General features: G+C 43.1%; 1 long non-coding RNA gene across 2 annotated transcripts; it reads right to left on the reverse strand.

Moving 5' to 3' along the window:
- Window positions 1-11735: 11735 nt before the first annotated feature.
- Window positions 11736-13347, reverse strand: LOC146079678 (uncharacterized). 2 transcript variants are annotated; one of them, XR_014474694.1, is made up of 3 exons: window positions 13248-13347; window positions 13002-13118; window positions 11736-12193 (listed from the first exon to the last, which is right to left on the reverse strand). It is a non-coding gene; the product is annotated as an uncharacterized LOC146079678 (long non-coding RNA). The 2 variants fall into 2 exon arrangements; XR_014474695.1 differs by having other exon boundaries at window positions 12955-13118.
- Window positions 13348-13576: the final 229 nt, after the last annotated feature.

Below are 13576 nucleotides of genomic sequence, written 5' to 3' on the forward strand. Positions count from 1 at the left end.
CTGGGCTGAACATTTCTTATTGCAGAAAATAGAAGAGTACTGTATTGCACCACATTAAAAAAAGTGCAGGAAACAGAAAATGGTTATATGACTGAGTGGATATTTTGTGTAGTCACGTTAAATCGGATAAATGTTGGAAATATGTATATATTTTTCACATAACATTCTTCATTTTCATCAAACCCATACTTTTCTACTGAAATTCAGCTCCATTCAAACTTCATTCAGTCTGTGAACCCTGTTAGACTCATTAAACTCACCCAATACAGGAAGTGAAGCTATTAACAGACATACTGTAACATCTATTATAGATATACTGTACTTGTTTTGGAGTGATATGAACATATACAATACCATTATCTGATGGAATCAGACCACTATTATATGTGGGGTACAGTTATGAAATTTGATAGAATTTGGGGATGACAGTTGACACAATCCAAAATAAAGGGATCCAATTACTAAAACATAACAACCAATAAAATTACAGTTTATATCTTTGTAGTATATGCTAGAAAATAACAGCTGGGACCTGTTTGCTTGCTACATGCAACAATTCCATTTTTCTTTTTAGAAGGTTTAGTGACTTTACCTCATAATCTCAATACAGTCTATTAAACTGAGCCCATTATCTGTTTTACAGGTAATCTGCACACTCAGAATCTACCAGAACTGCATTTGTGTAAAATGCTGTGTTCCAGTTTGTTTCTTGCTGGGTGTCATAACTGTTTGAATAATGGACCATTCGAGTCTTAGAAATGCTATGTGCAAATATTCTAGTTTAGGACAATACTGACTACAAAATATGTACAAAAAGGAAGCATGATTTAATGGCAATACTGTATAATCTAATGTACATTTGTAAGATTTGTAAAAAATAAATAAATTGAATTTACGAAAGGTGGATTTGCTGCTTGTTCCAGTAAATTACACTGCTATCTTATAAGTGAATGTTTCTGTTCAGTAAATAAAAATAACAGTGACCGATCAAATCACTGAGTTCTTTCTGTTTACTTGAGTGTTTTATTTTATGTTACAGCAGTCAACCAAAGTGACTGTCTTTGTTATAGCCAACCATCCTGGAAATGTTTCAATCTTAAGAGTAAAGATAGTCACAAGGAAGCTAGATACATCCAGAGTGTCTACAGTACACCCAATGCAAACTTCACTGGCTGTTCTTTGAGCCTGCTGTGTTCAGCTGTGTCCTAAAGAGAATGATTGGCTACAAATGGTTCTGCCCAATCAATGTCGGACTGGGGCTTGAAGGGCCCACTGGTGGAATGCACTGGTGTGAGATGCGGCAGTCAATGCCGCATTTCACACCGTTCGCCAACCTGGCCGAATCCTGAATCTTGACACTTTTGTGTAAGACAGAGCTGCTGTTATGTTTGGCTATTGTCATTCTGATTCGTCCACGCACATGTATTCGCCTGGAATTGAATTCCCCCTTTGTGTGAGAGAATGTAAAACACTGTGCTTTTCTCTTATATACCCCAGAATAAAATAAACTGTGCATTAAAATAGAAGTAGGTATGTAAAAAAAATATATAAAGATAGCAGTAAAACCCCCTACACAGGGGGGCACTTCTAGCCAATATCACCAATCGGGTGAGCAACCATATCCCCATGTGTACCGGTCGCCGGGAGCATGCTCCCATGACCAGCCCTGAAGAAATCGCTGGTCCCAGGAGCATGCTTCTGCGACCGCCAGCTTCCCCTGGCGGCTGGTCGCTGATGAAAACGAGATACTGAACGATATATCGCCGAGCGATAATCGCTCAGCGAGCATATCGCCCCATGTGTAACAGGGCTTAAGAACTAGAACCAATATGATAGAAAACATATATCAAGAAGTGATACATTTAAACAAAACCAAAAAAATACATAATGTAATAAATCTAACACAGGTATCCCTTATCCAAAATGCACTGGACCAGAAGTATATTGGATAATGGATTATTCCGTATTTCTGAATATTTTTATATTTGAATGAGGTATCTTGTGGTATCTTGCATTTGTGTTGTAGAAATACATTAAACAAATGAAAAATACATAAATATCATATTTAACATTTTTAGCATTAAACAAGGATTATACGATCTCAGGCACTGAATTTGAATGTTTAGTGCTAGTTACAGATCCTGTCCCCAGTAGTGCCAGTTACAGATGTCCCTAGTAGTGCTTTTAGCAAAAAAAATTAAATAAAAGTACATTTTGCAAAATATGGTTTACAGAATTATTTGGATAATAAATATTTGGAGAAGGGATACTCAACCTGTAGCTACAGTAGACCAGTGCAAGTAAAAAATGTTTTCCAAGTATTTGCTTGATTTATTCTCCTTTCTCCACTTGGACTACGACTCTTGCAGGTATTCAATGCTGTTTGCGAGTGGTGACAGCGAGCAGGGCTTCCTGCTCGCTGTCACCACTCACCCTGACAGCATTCAACACAGCCTCCGCATCCGCCAATTCCCCCTCGCTCCGTTTTTTGAGCGAGGGGGAATTGACGGATGCGGCTCCAGAAGCAGCGAGACCCGCGGCTAAAAACTGCGAGTTTTCTGCAGCAGCCACAGGTCTCGCTGTTTTGGGGAATTCTCGCCGTCCTGTGACGGCAAGGATTTCCCCAGAACGTTGAATAGAGCGAGCGACCGGCGCGGGGGTTAAACAGCGAGGATTGCTGGTTTTCAGCAATCCTCGCTGTTTAACCCCCTCGCCGGCCGCTCGCTGCGGCATTGAATACCCCTATCTGAATAGTCACCTTATCTAAAGTCGCAGTGAAGCAAGCCCATAAGTTTCCACTGATTGTGGTTAAATATGATGAAACATACAATATAACACCCATAAAAGTAAAATAAAACCTCTTGTGTCTACCATTTCTGTATCCATGGCCGCCTCTATCATCTCCTAGGGTGCCAGGACCTGTTCCTGCACTGCACTGTCACTTGAGAGGCTGTAAGGTGGATATTGGTGGAAGCTTTGGGTTAAGGGTGGCAGCATGTTCAAGATTTGCCTAGCTAGGATGCTGATAAACCTGACACCAGCCCTGCCATACGTTTGGCCCTGTTGACCTCTTGTTGCTGTTGACCTTACACACAATATATTTTTATAAAAATATGATTCTGCTCCATATTAACTAAGAACAAATGATTGCCCATAACATCATATAAGAAAACAGTAACAGGAGAAATCTTTATTACATGTCTTTTGGATTATTATTTATTATAGCCCAGTTTAGAACACTCCCAATTGTTTTTGCAGTAATTGATGGAATGTTTGATGAACCATTTACCCAGCCCCTGTGAACTTCTATAAAACAACCAGAGGGAGATTGACACTGAGAAAAACCGGGTCCACCTTCCAGAGGTCTTCACACGCACACCAATTATTTAGAGCGGCATATAAAGACCACATAAGTGTGTCTGGATGCAGTGAAGACCCCGGATTGGTTTATCCGTCTGCCAGGAAGTGCGATCATATGATCAAAATGCAGCAGGACACCTTATAATACTTCCTACATCCAGATGGTCACATGGTATATTGTTTACATCATGTGATTGCTATACAGGAACAGGAAGGAGAATGTCTGTTTTTATTAAAAAATGTATACAGTTGCAATCTATATTTACAGATTTGCCTCCTATTTACCAATACTTTAATAAAGAATTAACATAAATCTAAATATACAATATGAAGTAAAATGATGCACAGCTGGATCAATCAAGCAGCCATATTGTTTATGGTATAAATATGGGTTTTAGAAGAATGAAGAACCTACCTAGCCAAATACATCGTTGATCTATACAACATCTCTACCGGCATTCACCTATCAGAGAGGGGTCTTCATATATTCAACTTCAACATGTTTTTATCCTTTATGTAAATTTTTAATACATTGATTGTATGTTTGACACTAACCCTTTGATTTAATTTATTAAACATGTAATTTGTGAACTAAGCCAAATACCCAGTGCACTTCATAATTGTATAATATAGTATATTTGGAGGAGTTCTGTTTTTTATTTTTATGCATGTAATCCTATATGGGACTGACTATCCTACTTTTATACGGGATACGGGCGTTTTAGCGAACGACATCACATCGAATTCATTTACATCGAACTCATTTCACCGAATCAAAACACATCGACATTTACATCACATCGATCAAACATACATCGAAATGCATTCTACTTCGAACATTACTTTACCGAACACCACAATACACCGAACACATAACTTACCGATTTAAGTAATGTCGAACACGGGGTTTTTCGATTGCTATCAACTCGAACACGGGTTTTTTCGATTGCTATGAACTCGAAAATTATTACATCGAAAAACCTTACTAGAAATTTGTAACTTCGATAACATTTATATCGATACTATTTACATCGAATACATTTAACGCGAATATTTAACTATCGATGTCATTGTGTAGAAATTAATTACTTCGATTGACATTTGATAGAAGCAATTTACATCGAACAGATTTAAGTCGATTACCAATTACTTCGATTGACATTTGATAGAAGCAATTTACATCGAACAGATTTAAGTCGATTACCTCATTTTTCGATAGCCTTTTTATCGAAGCAAACAGCTTCGATCATTATCTTTTCGAACAACAATACGTCGAACATCATACCGACAATCACTCTTGCATTGTGCAGACCTGCCCCCTCTCCCACCGCGGATCACAACCGCCACATTCAGCTGTCTCTGTGCCCTGCCCAAAATGACACAGCAAATTACACAGCCCCCCGCCTATGCAGACGGCAAGTTCCATCTTGCGCCCTTCCGTCAAATGTCCGCACTGACCTTTGAACCACAAGTCCCACAATGACCTGCCAATGTTCTGCCCTGCACTCCCTCTCCTATTACCCCTCACCCATCATAGTCTATACCCTGTTGGTGGGCACCCTCCCCCCATAAATCCGCACTGTCCAAACTGGCACAACCCCCCCGTCTGTGCAGACGGCAAGATCAGTGTAGCGCCCTGCCTTCTAACGTCTGCATTTACCGTGGCACCACAAGTCCCACAATGACCTGCCAATGTTATGCCCTGCACTCCCTCTCCTATTACCCCTCACCCATCATAGTCTATACCCTGTTGGTGGGCACCCTCCCCCCATAAATCCGCACTGTCCAAACTGGCACAACCCCCCCGTCTGTGCAGACGGCAAGATCAGTGTAGCGCCCTGCCTTCTAACGTCTGCATTTACCGTGGCACCACAAGTCCCACAATGACCTGCCAATGTTATGCCCTGCACTCCCTCTCCTATTACCCCTCACCCATCATAGTCTATACCCTGTTGGTGGGCACCCTCCCCCCATAAATCCGCACTGTCCAAACTGGCACAACCCCCCCGTCTGTGCAGACGGCAAGATCAGTGTAGCGCCCTGCCTTCTAACGTCTGCATTTACCGTGGCACCACAAGTCCCACAATGACCTGCCAATGTTCTGCCCTGCACTCCCTCACCTATTACCCCCTCACCCATCATAGTCTATACCCTGTTGGTGGGCACCCTCCCCCCATAAATCCGCACTGTTCAAACTGGCACAACCCCCCCCCCCCGTCTGTGCAGACGGCAAGATCCGTGTAGCGCCCTGCCTTCCAATGTTCTGCCCTGAACTCCCTCTCCTATTACCCCTCACCCATCATAGTCTATACCCTGTTGGTGGGCACCCTCCCCCCATAAATCCGCACTGTTCAAACTGGCACAACCCCCCCCCCGTCTGTGCAGACGGCAAGATCCGTGTAGCGCCCTGCCTTCCAATGTTCTGCCCTGAACTCCCTCTCCTATTACCCCTCACCCATCATAGTCTATACCCTGTTGGTGGGCACCCTCCCCCCATAAATCCGCACTGTTCAAACTGGCACAACCCCCCCCCCCGTCTGTGCAGACGGCAAGATCCGTGTAGCGCCCTGCCTTCTAACGTCTGCATTTACCGTGGCACCACAAGTCCCACAATGACCTGCCAATGTTCTGCCCTGCACTCCCTCACCTATTACCCCCTCACCCATCATAGTCTATACCCTGTTGGTGGGCACCCTCCCCCCATAAATCCGCACTGTTCAAACTGGCACAACCCCCCCCCCGTCTGTGCAGACGGCAAGATCCGTGTAGCGCCCTGCCTGCCAATGTTCTGCCCTGAACTCCCTCTCCTATTACCCCTCACCCATCATAGTCTATACCCTGTTGGTGGGCACCCTCCCCCCATAAATCCGCACTGTTCAAACTGGCACAACCCCCCCCCCCGTCTGTGCAGACGGCAAGATCCGTGTAGCGCCCTGCCTTCTAACGTCTGCATTTACCGTGGCACCACAAGTCCCACAATGACCTGCCAATGTTCTGCCCTGCACTCCCTCACCTATTACCCCCTCACCCATCATAGTCTATACCCTGTTGGTGGGCACCCTCCCCCCATAAATCCGCACTGTTCAAACTGGCACAACCCCCCCCCCGTCTGTGCAGACGGCAAGATCCGTGTAGCGCCCTGCCTGCCAATGTTCTGCCCTGAACTCCCTCTCCTATTACCCCTCACCCATCATAGTCTATACCCTGTTGGTGGGCACCCTCCCCCCATAAATCCGCACTGTTCAAACTGGCACAACCCCCCCGTCTGTGCAGACGGCAAGATCCGTGTAGCGCCCTGCCTTCTAACGTCTGCATTTACCGTGGCACCACAAGTCCCACAATGACCTGCTAATGTTGCACATCTGCCCACTCACATCACCCCTGCACGTTGTCTGCCTACCATATACGCACCCTTGTTTTTGTGCTATATCAAATTATGTTTTAAATAGATAAACCTATTATGTTTGACCCCTCATAAAGTTCTAGATAAAATCATGTCTCCTACATGATTGGTTCACTGGTGTCTCACACGGTGTTTTTTTTTATCTTGACATTGGCGTCAGGAGTCTTCTGTCTTTGGCATATCACTAAGTGACTTTGGTCATTCATGCCTTCTTTAAACAAGCATGAGTCATACTTCTTGACCTTTACTCTTTTGAATATCTTCTCAATGGGCTTAGATATCTTCTCTGATGAAAATCGAATTAGTTCGAGTCAATGGCCATTCTGTGAGTCACTGTAAACAAAATCTGTCTACACATCAACAAAACCATTATGCTATTGTTTGACATTATCACTCTGGCGTCACAAGTCTTGATTTCTCTCTCACCTCAGAGATACACTTATCTGAGAAACTTATCAAAAACATCACTAATCTTCATTCTTTTTTAATAAGTGCAACTCATATAGATTCTTATTCCTATTCCACTGTTTATGACAATAATTTTCTTAGACGTTTGATTACTTTTCATTTATTGCAATGAAATTTTTATTTTTATTTGTTGGACATTGCAATATAGAGCTTTATTTCAAGTTAAACCCCACCCGATTCTCATTCTCTCAGTGCAAGAGAAATCTGCCCCACCTGCAGTGCACATGGTTTTGGAGGCTCAGCCGCACTTGAGCGCATTGCCGAACAATATCAGTACTGCGGCGACTATGCGCCATCTGCTTAGGGTGCCGCGATCTATTGGGGCGCTGAAGGGTCTCCCACAAATATTCTCCCATTCACAGTTAGGATCCATGGCCGACTACATGCAGTTTGCAGCTGGGACTGTTTTACTGCCCCCCCCCCCTCCCCCAATGACATCCTCACCCCTCAAAAGTCGCAACCTTTTGGGGTCCCCTCCTCTCCCTAGCTGCACCCATAATGTTTCTACCCTCTCACCGAACCCGTATACACCCTCACAGGCAACAGTGACACTATGTCTATGTAGACGGCAAGATCTGGCTACTCTAGCGCCTTGCCGTTAAATGTCCGGACTGGCCGTGGCACCACAAGTCCCAAAATGACCTGCCAATGTTCTGCCCTGCACTCCCTCTCCTATTACCCCCTCACCCATCATAGTCTATACCCTGTTGGTGGGCACCCTCCCCCCATAAATCCGCACTGTTCAAACTGGCACAACTCCCCCCGTCTGTGCAGACGGCAAGATCCGTGTAGCGCCCTGCCTTCTAACGTCTGCATTTACCGTGGCACCACAAGTCCCACAATGACCTGCCAATGTTCTGCCCTGCACTCCCTCTCCTATTACCCCTCACCCATCATAGTCTATACCCTGTTGGTGGGCACCCTCCCCCCATAAATCCGCACTGTTCAAACTGGCACAACCCCCCCCGTCTGTGCAGACGGCAAGATCCGTGTAGCGCCCTGCCTTCCAATGTTCTGCCCTGAACTCCCTCTCCTATTACCCCTCACCCATCATAGTCTATACCCTGTTGGTGGGCACCCTCCCCCCATAAATCCGCACTGTTCAAACTGGCACAACCCCCCCCCGTCTGTGCAGACGGCAAGATCCGTGTAGCGCCCTGCCTTCTAACGTCTGCATTTACCGTGGCACCACAAGTCCCACAATGACCTGCCAATGTTCTGCCCTGCACTCCCTCACCTATTACCCCCTCACCCATCATAGTCTATACCCTGTTGGTGGGCACCCTCCCCCCATAAATCCGCACTGTTCAAACTGGCACAACCCCCCCCCGTCTGTGCAGACGGCAAGATCCGTGTAGCGCCCTGCCTTCTAACGTCTGCATTTACCGTGGCACCACAAGTCCCACAATGACCTGCCAATGTTCTGCCCTGAACTCCCTCTCCTATTACCCCTCACCCATCATAGTCTATACCCTGTTGGTGGGCACCCTCCCCCCATAAATCCGCACTGTTCAAACTGGCACAACCCCCCCCGTCTGTGCAGACGGCAAGATCCGTGTAGCGCCCTGCCTTCTAACGTCTGCATTTACCGTGGCACCACAAGTCCCACAATGACCTGCTAGTGTTGCAGCCTTGAGTTGTCAGCGCCCATTTCCATGCTGGCATCGATACCCGCATTCTCACCCCTTAAATATATTTTTGGAATTTATGACTGGCATCATCACTCAACCATGTTTCACCCTCATTTGCCCATCCAAATGATAGGCAATAATTTTTCCTATAATTTTACAAAATATCATAACATTATGCGTTCCTGTACACGTGTTAATGGCTAATGCCAATCCATCCCACTTCTTTTTAAACCAGCCCACTTTTTGAATTGAAAGGTTTTAATTGGATAACTTTTGTTAATCCTATCTCTAAAGAGTAACGCCCATTTTCAAGACAATAAAAGTAGCCACCTAACCTGTCCCCGCATCATAATTGAACTTTAGTGTCAATTATTCCTTGTTGTACGCTACAGCTACAGCTATTTCTTCGAAGATGGCAGAGGAAGCGACTTCATCCGCAGCAGCATCAACATCAGCACCATCGACATCTGCTGAATCAATGCCGGCATTTACCTTCGTACCTTCACAGAGAGGAGGACTGCTACTGAACATCAATGGATATCTTATGTCTAAGAACAAGCAGGTTGGAGACGTCGTCTATTGGCATTGCACAGAGAAAACTACAGCCCCTTGTTCAAGCTATGCCAAAACTACGATCTTTGGTGGAGTACATCAATTAAACAGGCACGGAGAGCATACCCATGCACCCAGACCTGAAAAGTCAATTGTTGCCGTGGCAAAGGCAGCAGTCAAGCGACGTGCCAGGGATACCACAGAGGAACCTTCACAAATAATTCAAAACGTCACTGCGGATATGCCTTCAACGAGTGCCATGTGTTTGCCCAATCGGGAATCCCTTCGCCAAATCGTCAAAAGGGTAAGGCGCCTTGATTGCCCAGCCGAGCCCACCACCCTGGATGACATCAGTTTTCCTCACGATTTGCAATACATCGGGGAAACGAAGTTTTTGCTAAAGGACTGTACTGTTGCTAATGATCGGGTACTCTTATTCAGTACGGAACAAAACTTGAGGAAGCTCCATGAAGCTCAGTATTGGGTTATGGATGGAACTTTTAAAACATGCCCCACTTTATTTAGACAGATATATTCCATCCATGCAGTGGTTGGGACTGAGGACACCTCCAAACGCTTTTTGCCACTTGTCTATGGTCTTTTAAGTAGCAAGAATGAGGATTGCTACCAGCAATTTTTAGAAGCCCTGCAAGACGTTGGTAATGACCTGGATATTCCCTTTGCCCCAAGCTATATCATGACGGATTTTGAACGTGCAGCAATCCGAGCTTCGCAATCTGTTTTTCCCTCAAGTACTCACAAGTGCTGCCTATTTCATCTAGCACAAAACGTTTGGAGAAAGATCCAAGCAAGTCGACTTGTAAATGAATATGGGACCGATTATGGACTTCATTTGAAATTAAAACACCTGCAAGCACTTGCGTTTTTACCCCCGAATGACATTCCAGCAGCATTTGAGCTAGTGAAAGCTGAAATGCCAGAGAGTGCCTCATCTGTGTTAACCTACTTTGAGGAAACTTATGTTTTGGGCCGTGTAAGATCTGGCACAAGAAGCCATATCCGCTCACCACCTCTTTATCCACCAGAGCTATGGTCTATATATGATCCAATGTCTGTTGGAATACCGCGGACACAAAACAAGTTGGAGGGTTGGCATAGGCGATGGAATATCCTTCTGGGTGAGAAGAAGTTTGGCGTCTACAAGCTGGTCACTTTTTTACACAAGGAACAGAAAGTGACAGCCAGTTTAATCAGCAAAGTGGTCCTCAATGTCCCAAAAACTCCCCCCAGAAAAGAGTTGAAAGAGAGAGAAGCTTCAATTCGGCGGATTTTTGATCAGTATGGCACCATGAATGTCATGGAGTACCTGGGCGCAATAGCGCATCACTTGGCATTATCGTGAAGGCTTCACTTTGGAATTAATGTTTTTTCCCTAACTTTTGTGTATCAAGTTCAAGTTCAAACCGCCCACATTTTTTTTTTTAATTTTTGAAGATAAAAAGGGAGTGCCACTTCATTGCCTTCATCCGATTTGTGGTAAGTAAACCATTTAATTCTCAAAGTATAGGCCTTTCCAAACTATGGCCCTCTACATGTTTTGAAAGTACATTTCCCATCATGCCTCCCCACATTTTGGCTATAATGGAATGCTATAACTCTGGCAAGGCATGCTGGTATGTGTAGTTCCACAACAGGTTGAGGGTCATAGTTACCCTAATGTACTGTTTCACATATATTCTTGCATTAATCGTTTTCTCCCAATCTAATTTATGACAAGATTATAACTTGAAGTTTCATTATGTGTCATTACCTTTTAGCAGGAGTCATCAAACTATGGCCCTACAGATGTTGTGAAAGTACAAGTCCTTTGATGCCTTGCCACAGTTTTGCTGTTCAGCAATGCTAAAACTATGGCAAGGCATGCTGGGAATGTGTAGTTACACCACATCTGGAGGGCCAGTTTCCGGATGCCTGGTTTAGGTGTACTTGGGACAAGATGACTTGAGTGTCCACACACTAAATGTGATGTAGATATTTTTATAAAATCTATGTCAAACATGCACTGTAAGCCTTGTTTTGAACAGATTTTAAAAAGAGCTAAATCACATACAGTGTGTGGACACGCAAGTCATCTTAAGTTATATGGAATGAAAATTGACCTGCATATATGTCCTTTACAAATTGTCACATTTACCACATGTTTACATCCGTGCATCAACGACATATCAGATTACATATAATAGATGTAAAAAAAAATAATTAGGGTAAAGGTAATTGCCAAACTTACTTATTTTTTTCTAAAGTACAGAAAATACACTCACTGGAAAATTGATTTAGATAATTTTATTTTAAGTGCTAAATACAGATCATAACAAACAATACCATGATATATATCACCCAAAAAACGACTTTAACACAATACATATAAATATCTAAAAATATAGATCGAGCAAGATTTGCACATAGGCTATATTTTGTCAAATTTCCTTTTACTATTGACATTGCTATATTTTCCGATCAATTAAATACTTTTATTAGATATTTATCAACATCCAAAATATAATACTTTGACATTTTTATTTTTCATTATGTAACTCACATGATACATGTTTAATATGTTACTCATAGTATTTTCCTAGTGATATTATTTAATAGTACTATAAATAAAAATTAGAAATATAACTTCCATATTACATTCAAAACATCAAAAAACAGAATCAAAATAATCTGGTATTCAAATACAATTTATACTATATATACTGCATCACAGCTGTATTCATTCTTCTTTTCCTTTGTAATTTCTTCTGTCTTTTATGCACTGAAATAAAAAAAAAGGATTTAATTACATCATGAACTTGCACACTCCACATCCAGCACTACACAACCCTAACAATGTTGTTTAAAAATTTTGAAATATTTTATCTGCAGAACATTAGATCACACAACATTGTACATTGTGAAAGAGGGCCTTATTCTCTACTCTGACAAAGTACTTTCTAAAGGGCAATTGTGTCACCTCAAAATTTTTTGATTACTGAATTGCAGAGTTTTGATTTTTTATCTGTTTGTGCATGCAAAATACTGCCTTGAAATACTGCCTTCTTTATTTTCACACTGCAGTATAGGTCAGACTTTGAATTAAAACCACACCCATATCCATTACTTTTAACATATTACATCTACCCCACCTGCATAGGATCTGCTTTTGTACATGAAACCATTGTCAGCAGTTTTGGACTTGAATAAGGCCTACATGCACAGAAGTATTGTTCTCCCCTGCATTACACACCTTAATGTATTGGTGTTTAATAACTAATTTTTAAAATGAACAATCGTCAGATTTAGAACAGTGCACTGATTTTTTAGAAATCTGTGCATATTAAGAATACATTCATTATCGACTCACTAGACCAAAAAAAGAATATCATTTATTTAAATATAGGTGGGGCATCTCCAAATTGTCTTTCTAGAGGTACAATTTTAAGATTTAATGTGCCCTTGTTCATATTAAGGACATTTAGGGCCTCAGCTCACTTTTTGCAAGGTCGATGTGATGTTTTGTAATGAAGGTCAACTTACACATTTCATTTCCCTTTCTCCTAGCACCTTCTCTTCCCAAGTTTTACCTTTGTACACTTTCGTGCCAACGGCATCTACATTATACCGAACTGTTTTTGTCTGAAGGATGCTACCATCGGATTCTTCGCCGCCGGTGTCTTCATGCAGGATGGACTCCTTGTAGCCTGCCCCCACCACAAAAAAAAGATAAGTAAACACATGTTAATATTTGCATTCCTGTGCTTTCTTACACCCTCCCTCCTCCCCCGTTCCCTATGCTTAACCCCTCTTTGCTTTCCCCGCTAGAAACTTACCCTAGGTTGCACACTTCATAGCCCTATGCCAGCCTCCTCATGGTCTTGTGCTCTTTGTCATCTCAGGCTGGACCCTTTCGTCTGGATTCTTCGCCGCTGGTGTCTTCATGCAGGATGGACTCCTTGTAGCCTGCCCCCACCACAAAAAAAAGATAAGTAAACACATGTTAATATTTGCATTCCTGTGCTTTCTTACACCCTCCCTCCTCCCCCGTTCCCTATGCTTAACCCCTCTTTGCTTTCCCCGCTAGAAACTTACCCTAGGTTGCACACTTCATAGCCCTATGCCAGCCTCCTCATGGTCTTGTGCTCTTTGTCATCTCAGGCTG

Source organism: Crinia signifera, chromosome 5, assembly GCF_055691185.1.
Source record: "Crinia signifera chromosome 5, ASM5569118v1, whole genome shotgun sequence".
NCBI classification, from domain to species: domain Eukaryota; kingdom Metazoa; phylum Chordata; class Amphibia; order Anura; family Myobatrachidae; genus Crinia; species Crinia signifera.